The 17,270-nt window shown below is 41.3% G+C and overlaps 1 protein-coding gene and 1 pseudogene across 4 annotated transcripts in view; one reads left to right on the plus strand and one right to left on the minus strand.

Moving 5' to 3' along the window:
* Positions 1–17,270, plus strand: part of ADD1 (adducin 1) — a 91,780-nt gene that overhangs the window by 4,111 nt on the left and 70,399 nt on the right. The gene's annotated exons all lie outside the window — the stretch shown is intronic.
* Positions 16,150–16,642, minus strand: LOC113245671 (peptidyl-prolyl cis-trans isomerase A-like; annotated as a pseudogene).

Here is a 17,270-nt window from a genome sequence, read left to right on the forward strand (position 1 = left end):
CAGGGATTGCTTTTTAAAAATTTTATTTTATAATTATGTAAAATATTAAAAGTCTTTCAAAATCAAATGAATGAAACAAGGTATAGTCAAAGTAGTATTTCCATCCCTTCATCTTCACCTATCCCTCTTCCCTATAAATAACCTTTTTACATTTTAATTTTATGGTTACATTTACACTTCCTCTTTATCAGATAGATGGTAGTGTATTATACACATTTTCTCACCATGCTTTAAAAAGTTTTTATTAATTGTGGTAAAATACATACAATATGAAATTTGCCATCTTAACTGTTTGTAAGTGTACAGTTCGCTGGTATTATATACATTCACATTGCCGTGGAGCCATCACTACCGTCCATCCCAGAACACTTTCATCTTGTGAAACTGGATCTCTGTGCCCATCAAGCACATTCTTCCCTGCCTCCAGCCCCTGTCTCTGTCCTCTCTGTCTCTATGATTTCAACTACTCTAGATATAAAATTGGAACCATGCAGTATTTGTCCTTTTGTGACTGGCTCATCTTACTGAACATAATGTCCTCAAGGTTCATCCCTGTTGTAGCAGGTGTCAGAATGTCCTTCCTTTTGAAGACTCAACAATACTCTGTTATTTGATACAGCACATAACTGCTTTTTAATGAATACTCAATGTAAAAATTTTGTCCACTAATGGCATTTTTTTTTCCATACTATGAACTGATGAGAATTTTCTGGTACATTTTAACTTATCAGACTGGAAGGAAATACATCACACAGGTGTGATGTCATACTCAGAAATTCTGTTGAGAAGATTCCAGCCTTCCGTATTATGTGGTGGTTGACAGCTACCAGTATTAAAGACTTCAGTTTTCCATTTTTCTTTTTTTAAATAGCTGCCATTTCAGCCCCTCAACTACAGCAGTACTGTTTTGGGTTGGTTTTATCCATGTCATTTCTGAGTTAAATTGTCTAACTAATTGACACAGTGAGTCCATTATTAATTTGTTAACATTACATTTTAGTAATCTGCTTTTTCTCGTGTTACCCCTTGTTCTCTCACCCATTATGTATGTACATGTTTACTGAACTCTGAGATATTTAAGTCTAAAATATTAGACCTATAGATTCTAAGTGTATGAAAAACAGTGCCTATGTTCATAGTTATTAATGCTGTTTGCCAACATGAGTTTTGTTAATTCTCCCTTCATAATACATCCTCAGTCAGTCCTCCTGTCCCATCTTCATGGTCACCACCTGGGACCCAGCAGCCATCATGTCTCCCTTGAACTAGCACAGCAGGCTCCAGCTGGTTTCCCTGAGTCCTTCTTACCCATTGTCTACCTTTCAGCCCGGGCGATTTACATAGAATATAAATTAGATTGTGTTCTGTCTTGCTTAAAACCTTTCAAAGACTGGTAAAAGTGGTCGCCTCTAGGGAGAGGGAACTGTGTGGCTAGGGGTCGGGGGTGGGAGGGAGAATTACTTTTCAGTTTAAGCTCATATATCTTTGGATATATGTTTTAGTTCACGTAGTTGGTTATGTACTCAGAATAAAATAAGTAATCTTACAAACAGAAACCCAGTGACTTCCCATTATATTTAACAAGAGAATCCAAATTTCTTACCGTGATCTCCAAGCTCACTTTCTACCTTCTTCTATTTGTTCATTTATGCTGTGGTTTTCCTGGAATCTAGCTCTTGCGATTTCGGGAATCATACATTGATCCCTTTGCGCAAAATGAACACTTATACCACTCTGCATGGCCAGCTCCTCTTTTAGGCCCCGCTTAAATGTCCTTTAAAGAGACTCTATCTGCCCTCTTTCAAATAGGTTTCCCCTATTATTTACTAACTCAGACACGTCTGGTGTCCTTCAATTTTAATGATTTTTTTAAATCTATTTACCCTTGTGTTGTTTTTCCCCCCACAGTAATGATACTTCACAAACGCAGAGAGCATATTTATCCAGTGTTTCAGCTGGCCCCTTTGTGTTTTTGCTAGAATAAGTTCTGAGTCATAGGTTAGACCATGACACTTCCCTGCTTAGAGCTTTTCAGCAATTCTCCCTGGTGCATAAATCCTGATCTCCTGGACCAGGCTTTCAAGGTTTGGCGTCTTCCCATGTATATATCTCCAGTTTTATCTCTTACAGCCCCTTGGTTTTGCTTCCCACTGTGTCCTGAGCATGGTAACCTGGCACACGGTAGATGCCCAGTAAATATTTTGAAATGAGTGATTTAAGATTCGGTCTCTTTAAATCTTTGGGAAATTAAGTCACACTCTTGGGAAAATGGTAGCTAAAAACATAAGGGCATAAAGCTTCAGGGAAGGGTACATAAAGAAGGTCGAATTTAAACTTACCCTCGAAAGGTGGGTGCAGGGGCACCTGGGTGGCTCAGTTGGTTAAATGTCTGCCTTCGGCTCAAGTCATGATCCTGGGGTCCTGGGATTGAGCCCTGTGTGGGGGTCCTGGGATCTAGGCTCGCATCAGGCTCCCTGTTCAGCCGGAGTCTGCTTCCCCCCTTGCCTCCCCCCCCACCTCTTGTGCTCTCTGTCTCAGGCTGTCTCTCACTCTCAAATAAATAAATCTTTTTTAAAAAAGGTGGGTACAGTGGGTAAAGGGGGAAAATATTCTGTGAAGGAGAAATGAAAGTTTTTTTTTTAAGATTTTATTTGAGAGAGAGAGAGACACACACACACACACAGCATGAGGGGGAGGAGCAGAGAGCGAGCGAGAGAGAATCTCAAGCAGACTCCACACTGAGTGCAGAGTCCGATGTGGGGCTCGATCCCAGAACCCTGAGATCATGACCTGGGCCAAAACCAAGAGTCGGACTGAGCCACTCAGGTGCTCCAGAAGTTTTTTTTTTTTTAAAGACTAAATTTTTTGTTACCTTGTTTTATGGCAATGGTTTAAACACACATGCAGGAATCCCATCTAGACCTACTGAATTCCAGCCTCAGACCAGGTGATTCAAATGTATCCCCTAATTAAGAACCCCTATTCTATGGCCTTTCTATTATTATTATTATTTTTTTTAAGATTTTACTCATTCATTTGAGATACAGAGAGAGAACATGAGCAGGAGGAGAGGCAGAGGGAGAGGGAGAAGCAGACTCCCCACTGAGCTGGGAGTCCAGTGGGGCTGGACGTGCGGCTTGATCCCAGGACCCAGAGATAACGACCTGAGCCGAAGACAGACGCCCAACCATCTGAGTCACCCGGGTGCCCCTGGCCTTGCTTTTAGAACAGTGGTCCCCAGTTTAGTCAGCGTTGCAGTGGACCCAGCACCACCATTCTGTGGAGGTGGGGTTACTTCCACATTGGGGGTACATCATGTTAAGTGCCTCTGGACTTTCCTCTGAGAGTTATCCTTTTTTCTAGTTAAATGATTGTTGAAAAACTAGGAATATTGTTTCTCATTGGCAACATAGAATTTCTAAAATCTAGTTCATAAACTTGAATTTTCATCTCTTTAAATATTTGCCATATGCCAGGCATTGTGCTTTTATGTATTATCTCACTTAATCCTTACAACAATCCTATTAATAAGTACATATGAGTCTTTTTTTTTTTTTTTTAAGATTATTTTTTTTGAGAGAGAGCGTATGTGCCTGTCCTAGTGGGGGAGGGTGAGAGAGAGAATCCCAAGCAGGCCTGCTGAGCATGGAGTTGGCCTGGGGCTCAATCTCATGATCCCAAGATCACGACCTGAGCCAAAATCAAGAGTTGGATGCTTAATTGAGCCACCTTTTTCAGATTATCTTCTTTTTCAGATGAAAAAACTAAGGGAGTTTCAGTGATTGCCAGGGTCATACAGTTAGGTGGTGGAGCTGGGATTCAGACCTAGGGTGTCTGACTCCATAGATGATGCTCTTAACCACCAGGCTGTGTTGCCTTCCTTCTCTATACTTTCTCAGCCCAGACACTTTAGGCACTTGATGGAACCGTTGGTCCCGGTCTTCCCCATGAGGGCCAGAGCTGTGCCTCATTCCTGCTGTAGTCCCTGAGTCTAGCACAATGCCTGGCACAGAGCAGGTCCTTAAGAAATAGTTGTTGCATGATTGATCTTCAGTTACTTTTTAAAGATTTTATTTATTTATTAATATAAATATTATTTATTTATTTATTAATAAAGATATTATTTATTTATTTATTTGAGAGAGAGTGATCAAGAGAACATGAGCAGGGGTTAGGGGGCAGAGGGAGAAGCAGAGTCCCTGCTGAGCAGGGAGCCTGCTGCGGGGACTCTATCCTAGGACTCCAGGATCATGACCCAAGCCCAAGGGTGACCTTAACCGATTGAGCCACCCAGGCGCCTGAACTTTTTAGAAGCTTAGTTGTGAGGAATAATGTTCATGGCAAATTGTTAAAGATGGTGTGCCCCATCTGTTCCCTTAAAGCAGTGGTTGGCAAACTTTCTGTAAAGGGCCAGATAATAGGTATTTCAGGTATTTCAAGCTTTGAGAGTGTAGGGTCTCTTGCAACTCCAGAGCTCTGTTGCTGCTGTAGGAAGCGCAGGTGATATGCAAATGAACCAATAAAGCCTTCTTTATGGACACTGAAATTTGTTTTTTTTTTCTTTTTCTTTTTTTTTTTTTTTTAATGATTTTTTATTATATTATGTTAGTCACCATACAGTACATCCCCGGTTTCCGATGTAAGGCTCGATGATTCATTAGTTGTGTATAACACCCAGTGCACCATGCAATACGTGCCCTCCTTACTACCCATCACCAGTCTATCCCATTCCCCCACCCCCCTCCCCTCTGAAGTCCTCAGTTTGTTTCTCATAGTCCATAGTCTCTCATGTTTCATTCCCCCTTCTGATTACCCCCCCTTTCTTTATCCCTTTCTTCCCCTACTGATCATCCTAGTTCTTATGTTCCATAGATGAGAGAAATCATATGATAGTTGTCTTTCTCTGCTTGACTTATTTCACTTAGCATTATCTCCTCCAGTGCCATCCATGTTGTAGCAAATGTTGAGAACTCGTTCTTTCTGATAGCTGAGTAATATTCCATTGTATATATGGACCACAACTTCTTAATCCAGTCATCTGTTGAAGGGCATCTCGGCTCCTTCCACAATTTAGCTATTGTGGACATTGCTGCTATGAACATTGGGGTGCATATGGCCCTTCTCTTCACTACGTCTGTATCTTTGGGGTAAATACCCAGTAGTGCAATGGCTGGATCATAGGGTAGCTCAATTTTTAACTTTTTAAGGGACCTCCACACTGTTTTCCAGAGTGGCTGTACCAACTTGCATTCCCACCAACAATGTAGGAGGGATCCCCTTTCTCCACATCCTCTCCAACAATTGTTGTTTCTTGCCTTATCTATTTTTGCCATTCTAACTGGCGTAAGCTGGTATCTCAGTGTGGTTTTGATTTGAATTTCCTTGATGGCTAATGATTTTGAACATTTTTTCATGTGGACACTGAAATTTGAATTGATTTCTAGGGCTATCATCCATTATTATTTATGTTTAGTATTACTATTTTTTTTTCAAACTTTAAATGTCACTCTTAGCTTGTGGCCCTTATAAAAGCATTTGGCTTGGGAGGGGTCATCATTTGCTGATTTTTGCCCAAAGAGTAAATTTTATCATTAGATTGAAATAGACTTATGTCTCTGGAACTGAATTGTTTTGTCTGCCCAGTGGCCTTTGTTCTGTTGCATCGTACTTTGGTCTCCATTAAGGAGCATGTAGAAGAGAGAGTGTTCTGAAACACTGTGTCTTATTGGTTGTAAGGCAATTGTTGGGGGCCTTGTCCATTATAATAAGTGGAAAAAAGACAGTTCTTTGTTTTCATTAAGAAATCTGCTTTACTCTGAGTAGAATTCTCCATTTCATCATTCTAGTTCTTTTTTTTTTTTTTAAGATTTTATTTATTTGATAGAGAGAGAGCGTGCACAAGCAGGGGGGGCAGCAGGCAGAGGGAGAAGCAGGCTCCCCACTGAGCAGGGAGCCCGGTGCGGGACTTGATCCCAGGACCCCGGGACCACAACCTGACCCAAAGGCGGATGCTTAGCCGACTGAGTCACCCAGGTGCCCCTCGTCATTCTAGTTCTATCCTGAATGAACTTTGGTATTTTATGTTTTTCCTTCCCCTTAATATAGTTCAGTTGTGTGTTAATAGAAAGAGCTATATGGAGTGAGAAAGACCTGGTTACGCCTACCTGTGTAATTTTCTTTGCCAGATTAACCTTGTTTCCTGAATTGTAAAACAGGAGATACTTCCTGCTTCATGTGGCATATTTATGGGGATTAGATATAATGTAGGTGAACTGGGTAGCACTTTGTGGTCTGGCCCAGAGGTTACAGTGGATTCCCTTAGGTGCCCTCCCAACAGATACTTACCTCATGGCTTTGGGGTATACAGCATTGTACTAAGAAAGCAGATGCTCGTCTACTCCATCTAATCTAACCAGATGAAATGATGGTGTTGAAGAAAATGGAATGTTTGCAATTCGGAGGTGCTATTGCCACAGGAGTTTGCTACACAGAAGTGTAGATGTGAGCCAGGACGCTTAGAGTTCAAAACCTTTGGGCTAACTCTTAATTTTTACTTTTTCAAAAGGTGTTGCTTCACTGTCTTTTTGCTGTATCATTTCCTGCAAGAATATGCTATCATCCTAATTTTTGTTCCTTTACGTAACATGTCCTTTTTCTCTGGCTGCTTTTAAAGACTTTTCCCTGTCACTGGTTTTGATCAGTTTTATTTTGATGTGTCTTTGTGTGCATGTTTCTTGTGTTTGTGGGATTCATTGAGCTTTTTTCTTGGATCTGTGGGTTTATAGTGTTCATCAAATTTGGGAAAATCTTGGGCATTATTTTTCACATTTTTCCTGTTCCTTCTCCGTGTCCTGCGCTTCGAGGGCTGCAATACCATGCATGTTGTAGACCATGAAAAGTTGCCCCACAGCTCACTGATGCCCCTTTGTCTTTTCTCCATAGGTTTCGTTTTGGATAGTTTTCATACTGTATCTTCACATTCGCTTATTTTTCTTCTGTAGTGTTTAATCTGCCATCTTGTTCAGTAAGTTTTCATCTTAGACATCCTGGCTTTCATCTTTACAAGGTCTATTTGTATCATTTTTATATCTTCCATTTCTCTACTTAAGATTTTGAAAATATGGAATATAGTTGTACCAACTGTTGTAATGACCTTGTCTGCTAATTTTAACTTCTCTTTCAAGTCTGGGTTTTGATTGATTTATCTCCTCAATCTGGGTTATATTTTCCTGCCCTTTGCTGGTTGGGTAATTTTTTATTGGATACCAGACATTGCAAATTTTATTTTACATTGTTGTGTTTTGAATAGTTATTTACTCCTCTAAATGCTCTTGATGTTTGTTCTGTTAGATTAGCAACTGTTAGGACACATTGTGAATCCTGTATATGGTTTTGTTTTTATTTTCCTCCATACTTTGGGAAGTTATTTTGGCAAGTGGAAGAGGGATGTCCTTTTTTGAATTCCCTATCCTTTAAAGGTTTTCAAAACCCAATCTAAGATTTTCATTAGTAACAGAGTAAATATGCTAATATCCCCTTAGTTTGGTCAGTGCTTACTGGCTATCACATGTTTCCTTAAAATAGTTAGGAATCTTAACATAGCATAACGTTAAATTTTAACAGAGCTGTTTAATAGTTAATGCTTATTCTGACCTACATGCAGGAAACTTGAGTTGGAGGGAATGAAGGGGAGCAAGTTGAATTCATTTTGCCCTTTGAGCTTTATTTATTCCAGAAGTACCTTTTTAAACAATTGTTATGACTAATAGACATTGTTTCTCATAGCTGTTAGTTTAAAAGTGTTCAGTGTATTTTCACAAGGTGTTTTTTTAATGTGTTTATGCTACATAGGAAAAAAATGACATTTTAAATACAGTTAAGACTCGAGTCTGTAGGACACTTACCTTTTAACAGTGCCTTGAGAACCCTCTGCTGGGGTAAAAATAACAGTAATCTTTTAAAATGTTGTTTTGCAAGTCTATTTTTTGTTCTGTAACTTTATTAATTTGCATATCAGTCCCACCTTTTCATATATAGTTATTGAGCACCTGTTTTATGCTGGGTATTGTTCTAGGCCCAATGGACAGAGACATATTGCCCCTCTCGGGATCTCCTATTCTAGAATGAGAGATAAGGAATAAATGCTATGTTAAGTGGTAGTAACTGCTGCGAGGCCGGGAGGCATGAGGAAATAGAGAATGATGGCAGCAGGATCTATTTTAGATGGAGAACTGGGTTGACTGAGGAGGAGACATTTGATCAGAGATGAAATCTGTGTGCATCTGGGAGCAGGTGTTTGAGCAGTAGAAGTGGAGATCCATCTCACTGCTCGTGGTTTCTTGTTGCCGGTTGGTGGTAGATACTGAAGGGGCCAGGCCACGTGGGCTAGGTATCTGGAAAAGAAGCCCTTGTGGGCCATGAGCTAGATGAGGAGACCGAGCATGTGGTGGATGCCTCGTTGCCCTATGTCTGCCGAATGCCTGACACTGGGCAGTGCAGGTATGAAACTGATTTTTTTTTTTTTTTGGAGCCTATCTAATAGCAATAGTAAAATTATTAATGTTATTATTATAATAGTATCATGATTGTATAATCTTTAAATTATAGCAGTGGCCACAGGTAATTTTTATTGTGCTTTGTGTGGGAAGTACCATCCCAATCTGCAGATGAGGAAGCTGTTGCATAACTTGCCTGAGAGTGCACAGTCAGAACGCTGGTTTGCACATATATAGATCTCTTTTAAGAAATAGTTAGACAGAGGGGCGCCTGGCTGGCTCAGTCAGTAGAGCATGAGACTCTTGATCCTGGGGTGGTGAGTTCAAGCCCCATGTTGGGCATAGAGCTGACTTAAAAAAAAAAACACAAGAAACAAGTTGCAGAAAATTTAGTAACTATATAAAAAAATGGTTACACATAATGGTATTTATCTTGCTTCCCTTTAATACATCTTGGAGAATGCTCAGTATCACCACACAGAAATCTATTTTGTTTTCCTCAGCAGTCTCAGGTGTCCCATCTTACAGATATACTGTTATTTGTTTAATCACTCTTGTATCGATTGGTATTTGTTTCCAGAATTTTCCTGTTGTAAATCGTTTCAGTGAATATTCTTGCATCTCCGTCTTTGGGCACTAGGGTGTATATTTGTAGGTCTGTTCTGAGGAATGAATTGCCTGGTGCAAGGATATTTGCACTTTAGTTTCCATAGCTGTTTCCAGATTACCCTTCTGAGAAGTTATACCAATTTATACTCGCATCAGCTGTCTGATTCCCCCAAATAAGGAAGTGTTTACATGTACCGTGGAAGTAAGAGGTGCCTATCTTATACAGTAATTGTAAGGTACCTGGTAAGCTGTCAGTAAATGGCTGTTATTATATGTTACTAATATAATATGAACATTTTTTCTATTACCAGAAATATTATAAGTCTAGGAACTGTTTCAGGAAGTTGGGAAAGAGACATTATACAATTGGCCTACCAATGTGTGCCCCCCAGATACTGTCACCTGTGTCAGAACAAATTAACTCTGCATGGAGCCCCTGGAGGTTGATGTCAGGGGATGGAGCTTGCAGGCACATGCAGGCTTGTGTTAGGCCCCGGATGCTCACAGGGACATTTATTCCACATGTGCCTTCACAGTACCCTGGAGTGGCAGTTTTTGCTGTTTGCATGGGGAGAAGAAGGCCATCACTTGAGAGGGACCTTTGGAATATTCCGTCCTGAGCACTTTGCTCTTCCCTTCTCCTACTCTGAAAGACTGAATGTTGGTTTGCCCCGTGGATTAACTGAGAATGACTTAAGGAGGTCTGTACCTAAAAATACGGATTTTCTCTTCTGCTTGTTCTTGCTTGAAATTCCTTGCAGAGGAGATGGAGAAGTGTGGTGTTAAGGAAGGAGCAAGTCTTCACCTGGAAGGTGTGGGTTTACTGCTGGTTAACTGAGGTGATAGAGCAGTAGGTGATAAAGGCACTTTGCTGCTCTGAGACTCCGTTTTCTCCATTACAAAGTGAAGCAGTTTTAAGATGCAAAGCAGAGAATGTTGTGAAAACACTTTGAAAATGCAAATGCATTGAGAGAAAGAGAGAGAGAGAGAGCATGAGCAGGGAGAGGGACAGAGGGGCAGAGGGAAAGGAAGAAACCGACTCTTTGCTGAGCAGAGAGCCGGATGAAGGGCTCCATCCCAGGACTTGATCCCAGGACTCCGGGATCATGACCTGAGACGGAGGTAGATGCTTAGCTGACTGAGCCACCCAGGTGCCCCCAAATAAAATCTTAAAAAAAAAAAAAAGTGCAAATGCCAGATAAAAACATCTGTCCACACAGAAGCTGGTACGTGAATGTTCACGGCAGCATTATTCTTAGTGGAAAAGTAGAAAGAGCTCAAATGTCCATAAACTGATGAATGATAAACAACATGTGGTGTATCCATGCAGTGGAGCATTATTTGGCAACAATAAAGAATGCAGTGCTGTTATATGCTGGACATGCATGGATTTGGAAAATCTTATGCTAAGAAGCAAGTCAGAGAAAGGAGGAGGAGGAGTCAGAATGGGGAGTGCCTGCTAGTGTGCCTGGGGTTTCTTCTTGGGTGTTGAAAATGTTACAAAATTAGATCTTGATGGTGGTTGTACATGTCCGTGAATAAATGAAAAAAAAAAAAAAACACTGAACTGTACACTTTAATTGGGTCAATTTTTATGGTATGTGAACATATCTCAGTAAATCTGTAAACATGCCAACGCTGCATTAGGGGTTTTAGTCAAGCAAGTCCGTTGTCAGCTATCGAATTAGTGCTGGGTATTAGGGATATGGTGTCAGGAGCAAGTCCAGTTTTGCCACTCAGAGTGTGTGGCCCTGGATCAAGTTGGTGAAATTCTCTGAACTCCTTTTCTCATCTGTAGAAGTCAGAGTAGTAACAGTAACAATCTTGTCTAACCCAAAGCCTCGTGGGGCCACAGCGAGGCAACATTTGACTCACGGCACACAGGTGTGCTGTGAGTGTGCATTTTCCCTTTCTTTCCTCTTTTTCCAGTGTTACACTGGTGAGAAGTGGGCTAATAGGGAAAGGCACACAAGGGCAACAGAGAGCCCCGTGTACTAGCTACTCCCACTGTTTTCTTTTTTTAATCAGTCAAAGCTCTGTGTGGAGGTACTTGTGTCATGTGCAGCTGTACATGTTTGCAGCTTAGCAAGAGCTTTGTAGTTAACCATGCTTTCCAAGATTTAGGAGTATTTTAGTTAACAGGCCAACCTTATTCCCAGATGATACCATTAATCAAATTGTTGCAGAGAGCTTCAGGCAGGCAAGGGGGGGGGGGTTAGAAATGGGGCTTGAGTCTCATGGAATGAGCTCCCTTTAGGATTGTCTAGGAGGAAGGGATGTGACATGCATCCACCCATCTTTAGGGGAACTAGATGGCCCCACCATCCAGATAACACTCTCTCAGTTTGTTCTGAGCATCGCCTCCAGGGACTGAAGCACAGTGCACTCCGACAGCATAAACACCAGCAACACCAGCGATGTCACTGACCTGGAGTATCTGGAACATTTAGCGTGCTCTGTTTGCTGCCTAGGGTGTCTGATGGATGCATTGTTTAGGAAAGCAGGGTTTTTCTTCAGGGGAAGGAAGCATTTCTTTTCCAGCTTTTACTCAAGTGATGAGACTGAATTTTCTTTGTCTCTAGTTTCTAAGTGATACTAGCGTTTAGGAGACTTATGAATTCATTGAACTTTTTAAAAAAGCCTTCAGTGTAGCAGGATTTGTACTGAGCATTCAGGAATCAAAGATAGCAAGAACGGAAGTCCCGCTTCAAGGGCTCAGGGCTCTTCAAGTCTGTAGGAGAGCAGCATAAGCCCATGAGGCTGGCTGTCCAGGTTCTTCTGCTAGGGTCTTTGGGAGGGACCCGAGGTGGATGCCTGTTAGGGCTGTTCAAGTCGTTGAAATGTTTCACGTCATCATGTACAGTTCCTTTCTTTCTTAATTTTTTTTTTAAATATTTTATTTATTTAACAGAGATAGAGACAGCCAGCGAGAGAGGGAACACAGCAGGGGGAGTGGGAGAGGAAGAAGCAGGCCCACAGCGGAGGAGCCTGATGTGGGGCTCGATCCCATAACGCTGGGATCACGCCCTGAGCCGAAGGCAGACGCTTAACCGCTGTGCCACCCAGGCGCCCCCTTTCTTTCTTTTTTTTTAAAGATTTATTTATTAGAGAGAGAGCAAGAGAGGGAGGGACAGAGGGAGAGGGAGAGAGAGTCCCAAGTAGACTCCCCACCCAGCACAGACCTGGGGCTCCTTGTGAGATTGACCTGAGCTGAAACCTCTTAACCCACTGCGCCACCCAGGCGCCCCACCCACAGTTACTTTACATTCATATCTTAGAAAAATCAAAATAGCATTTCTGTTTTAAAGTATATTTTAACTTTTTCTGGTAGAGAATTTTCATTTTTGTTGCTTCATATTGTGCTAGGATGAAGTAGAATCCTCATGAAAATAGTGGAGGTTTTCATGACTGCAGCTATGGGAGGCTGCCAGTACCTTTTTCATAAAACGAATTATTTGTACATTATTTTGGCTTTTGAGGCTGTTGACCCCGGATTTCACTGTGCTGTGAAAAAAGCTATGACATCATCTTTATTCTCAGTAAAAATCAAGGCTGCATGTCATTTGCTAGAGTAGATACACGAATTACAATGTGAGATGTGATGTATATACATTTTTTTTTCCCCCTGAAAGGACATACCATTTGTGCTTTTAAACTCAGGTAATTAGCACATTTTTAGCTGTACCTATAATCTGGCTCTCAGAGTTGTTTTAAGGATTAGAAAAAATATATATATAAAGCCTACTGAGGGTTATGGATTGCTAAATGGTGTGAGATTTATTCTTTTTCTAACTTCTTAGAAGTTGGTCACTTTTCTTAACATAAAGTGTTTGCATCTATGTGTTTCTCTAAAAGTAGCTCTTTAGGGAAGCCAGTGGTTTTCAGCGCATTATCTTTTCAGTATGTAAGTGTGTTTAAAATTTCATTATAATTTCTTCTTTGGCCTTAAGCTGTTTAAAAGTATGCTTTTATGGGCGCCTGATCGACTCAGTGGGTTAGGTGTCTGACTCTTGGTTTCAGCTCGAGTCATGATCTTGGGGTCACGGGATGAAGCCTCATGTTGGGTTCTACGCTGCGCATGGAATCTGCTTGGGATTTCTTCCCCCTCTCTCTCTCTCAAAAAAAAGTATGCCTTAAAAATGTTAAATATATATATACGTATATATGTATATATATACGTATATACGTATATATATATTTGTATATATATACGCACACACACATTTTTTTTTTAAATCTTCCTGTTGGAGTGAACTTATTATCACTATGTAGTGGCTTTTCCATCCCAAATAAATGCTTTTATTTTCCATGGGTTTTTTTTTTGTTTGTTTCATATTAACATAGAAACTCCAACTTTCTTTTGGTTGGTATTTGCCTGGTATACCTATTTTCATCCATTTACTTGAAGACTTATATTCTCTTCTTATGTTTTATTGATATGTTCGTTTTTTGGGGGGGATGCTGTAATCAGTTACCTTAAACTTGGTGCCTTAAAACGACAGAAAGTGTTCTCTTATAGTTCTGAAGGCTGGAAGCACAAAATCTGTATCACTGAGCTGACATCAAGGTGATGGCTCTGGAGATTCTTTTTTTTTTTTTTTTTAAAGATTTTATTTATTTATTTGACAGAGAGAGACAGCCAGCGAGAGAGGGAACACAGCAGGGGGAGTGGGAGAGGAAGAAGCAGGCTCACAGCAGAGGAGCCTGATGTGGGACTCGATCCCGGTACGCCAGGATCACGCCCTGAGCCAAAGGCAGACGCTTTAACGACTGCGCTACCCAGGCGCCCCGGCTCTGGAGATTCTTAGAGGAGAATTTGCCCCTTGCCTCTTCTACCTTCTTAGGCTGCCAGCAGTGTTTGGCTGTGGCGGCCTCACCGCAGTCTCTGTGTCCCTGGTCATACAGCTCTCATGTCTTAGGAATGTGTAGTCAGAGTTCCCTTCAGCTGCCTTTTTATTGGCAATTCCATTTAGGTAATCCAGGTAGCCTGGGGTAATCTTATCACCCCAAATCTTTAATCACATCTGCAAAGTCTTTGCCATGTAAAATAACATTTACAGGCTCCTGGGGTTAGAACTAATATCTCTGGCGACGATTACTCAGCGTACCATACTGCGTGTAACTTCTGTCTTTTAACTGGCATTATATTTATCGTGATTCTGATAAATTTGTACCTTTTCTATCATTTTACATTTTGTTTTCTTTTTTCTTTCTTTTTTTTTTTTTGTGATTTTATTTATTTAAGAGAGAAAGAGAAAACGAGTGGTAGGGAGGGACAGAGGGAGAGGAAGACAAGCAGACTTTGTGCAGAGCCAGGAGCCTGCAACACGGGGCTTGATCCTAGGACCTTGAGATCATGACCTAAGCTATGGGCAGATGCTTAACCGAATGAGCCACCCAGGTGCCCCTCCGTTTTGTTTCCTATTTGTCTTTTTCTCCTTCATGCTTGCCTTTTCAATTAATTAATTATTTTAAATATTTATTTTTTATTTTTTAAAAGATATTATTTATTCATTTGAGAGAGAGAGAGAGAGACAGCACAAGCAGGGGGAGAAGCAGAGGGAGAATGAGAAATAGACTCCCCACTGAGCTGGAAGCCCGACACGGGGCTCGATCCCAGGACCTAGAGATCATGACCTGAGCCAAAGGCAGACCCTCAACCATCTGAGCCACCCAGGTGCCCCAGATTTTATTTATTTATTTGACAGAGAGAAAGAGAGCACAAACAGGGGGAGCGGTAGGCAGAGGGAGAGGGAGAAGCAGGCTCCCAGCCGAGCAGGGAGCCTGATGTGGGGCTTGATCCCAGGACCCTGAGATCATGACCTGAGCCGGAGGCAGATGCTTAACTGACTGAGCCGCCCAGATGCCCTTGCCTTTTTGTTTTTTTAAAGATTTTATTTATTTGAGAGAGAGCTGGCGAGCAGGGGGAGGAACAGAGGGAGAGGGAAAAGCAGACTCCCTGCTGAGTCGTTCCCATGACCCTGAGATCACGACTTGAGCTGAAATGAAGAGTCAGATGCCCAACCAACTGAGCCACCCAGGTGCTGCCCCCATGCTTGCCTTTTTAAACAACTAAGTTTTGTTTTTTTCTTTTTTCCTTTATGTTCTCCCCTCGTTTGGTTTGGAAATTACATACTCTGTTTTGTTCTCTTTTAGTGGTTGCCCTCGAAATTTTACCCTGCATGTATGGGACAAAGTCTGAAATTAATGCTATCTTCTTCTACCAGACAAAACAAAAATATTGAAGCACTTTAATTCCAGTTAAACTCAACTATCAGGTTATGTGCTCCTGTTATTCAGTATTCTAGATCAGCCTTTTTTTAAACTCATAAATTGGATATCATCATCACTATATAAAATATATTTTTAGATTTTGTTCCTGTTTAGCAGTTTCTTTACTCACAGTCCTTAATGGCATTTCTGATTTTTCTTCCTGGGATCATTTTTTTCTTCTTTAGAAGTTCCTTTTCTGCAGGTATATAGGTGGTACCTTTGTTTTTGTTCATCTGAAGTGGCTTGATTTTGCATGCATTCTCAAAAGATAGTTTTGCTTGGTGTAGAAATCCAGATTGACAGTTATTTCCTTTTAGCATTTTGAAGATACTCTATTCCTCTTTTGTTGTTTCTGTTACAAGTTTGCCAGTGTCTAGTTGTTATTCCTTTGTAGATGATCTTTTTTTCCCCTTGCCTTTGCTGTTCTGTAGATTCATTACTGTGTATACAAGATGTGTATTTCTCTTTATTTATTTGCTTGTTATTTGTGGATTCATGTCTTTCAGTTACATATAGTTGTTAGCCATTCTCTCTTTGGATATTATATTGATTCTTTGCTATTCTTTTTGTTGTTGTTTAGTTTCTATTTCATAATCATAAACTTTATGATCCAGCTAGACTTGGAGGGGAGTAAGAAAAATATGGAACTCATGGAACTGCAGTGAGAGCACAAAGATTGTAGGGTATTTTAAGCAGAGGGGGGTGATGGGGTGCTCTCCTAAGCTACAGGAGGAATGGTCTGGTAGTTAAGATAAAACACAAGTCAAATTTATTAGGTTTGTCCACAGTCAGCAATGGTGGTCTTCTTGCTGGTCTTGCCATTCCTGGACCTAGAGTGTTCCATGGCTTCCCCAGCATTCCTTCCCTCTCTCACCTTGCCAAAGACTGCACGCTTGCCATCCCACCACTTGGTCTTGGCAGTGCAGACAAAAAACTGAGAACCATTTGTGTTGGGTCTAGCCTTTACCATGGACAAGATGTTAGGACCTATGTGTTTTGGGATGAAATTCTCATCATCAAATTTCTCCCCATAGTTGAACTGGCTGCCAGTGCCATTATGGCATGTGAAGTCACCACCCTGGCACATAAATCCTGGAATAATCTGTGAAAGCAGGAACCTTTATAACCAGATCCTTTCTCCCCAGTGCTCAGAGCCCGAAAGTTCTCACCGTCTTTGGAACTTAGTTTGCAAATAGCTCCAAGGAGATGCAGCAGAAGGGCTTGCCAGCTGCAGCGATGTTGAGGAATACAGTAGGGTTGACCATGGCTCGGCGGTGCAGGGAGGCTCCAGGGCAGCGGCCTCGGCAGACTCTTCACTGTTCTTTATTATCTTGGCCTGTAACTCCAGTAAATGTGTAGTGGACTTCTTATTCTGTCTCTTCCGGCATGGTTTATATCTCCTTGTCTCCCTGTGCTGGTCTCTGGGGAATTTCTTCAGACCTGTCTTTTAATTTACTAATTCCTCTTCATCTGTGTCAAAGCTGCTATTAATTCATTAGTTGATTTGTAATGTATTTTTGTAAGTTTTTTTAAGATTGTATTTATTTTTAAAAATTTATTTTTGGAGCGCCTGGGTGGCACAGTCGTTAAGCATCTGCCTTCGGCTCAGGGCGTGATCCCAGCGTTCTGGGATCGAGCCCCACATCAGGCTCCTCTGCTAGGAGCCTGCTTCTTCCTCTCCCACTCCCCCTGCTTGTGTTCCCTCTCTCACTGGCTGTCTCTCTCTGTCAAATAAATAAATAAAATCTTTTAAAAAAATTTATTTGAGAGAGAGCACACGCATGTGCGAGAGAGAGAGCACAAACGGGGGAGGGGCAGAGGGAGAGGCAGACTTGCTGCTGAGCAGGGAGCCCAAGGCTCCAATCTCTGGGATCATGACCCCAGCCGCAGGCA

The sequence above is a fragment of the Ursus arctos genome, unplaced genomic scaffold, assembly GCF_023065955.2.
Source record: "Ursus arctos isolate Adak ecotype North America unplaced genomic scaffold, UrsArc2.0 scaffold_9, whole genome shotgun sequence".
NCBI classification, from domain to species: domain Eukaryota; kingdom Metazoa; phylum Chordata; class Mammalia; order Carnivora; family Ursidae; genus Ursus; species Ursus arctos.